The sequence below is a fragment of the Mirounga leonina genome, unplaced genomic scaffold (genome assembly GCF_011800145.1).
Source record: "Mirounga leonina isolate KUSES-001 unplaced genomic scaffold, KU_Mleo_1.0 Mir_94, whole genome shotgun sequence".
NCBI lineage: Eukaryota > Metazoa > Chordata > Mammalia > Carnivora > Phocidae > Mirounga > Mirounga leonina.
In genome coordinates, this window is record NW_023270855.1 from 57,104,382 (window position 1) to 57,104,618 (window position 237).

Sequence of the window (237 nt, forward strand, 5' to 3'; positions counted from 1 at the left end):
AGGAAGGGGCTGGGGCCGCGGGTCCGGTCCAGAGTTGGGGGTCGCGGACAGTGAGGAAGGGGCTGGGGCCGCGGGTCCGGGAGGCAGATGGGGTTCGTGGTCAGTGAGGAAGGGGCTAGGGCCGGGGGGCCGTCCAGAGTTGGGGGTCACGGTCAATGAGGAAGGGGCTGTGGCCGGGGGTCCCCGGGCGTTGGGGGTCGCGGTTAATGAGGAAAGGGATGGGGCGGGGGGGGGGGG

General features: G+C 72.6%; 1 protein-coding gene across 1 annotated transcript in view; it reads left to right on the forward strand.

Moving 5' to 3' along the window:
* Positions 1–237, forward strand: part of GNG7 (G protein subunit gamma 7) — a 122,805-nt gene that overhangs the window by 398 nt on the left and 122,170 nt on the right. The window lies entirely within an intron of this gene.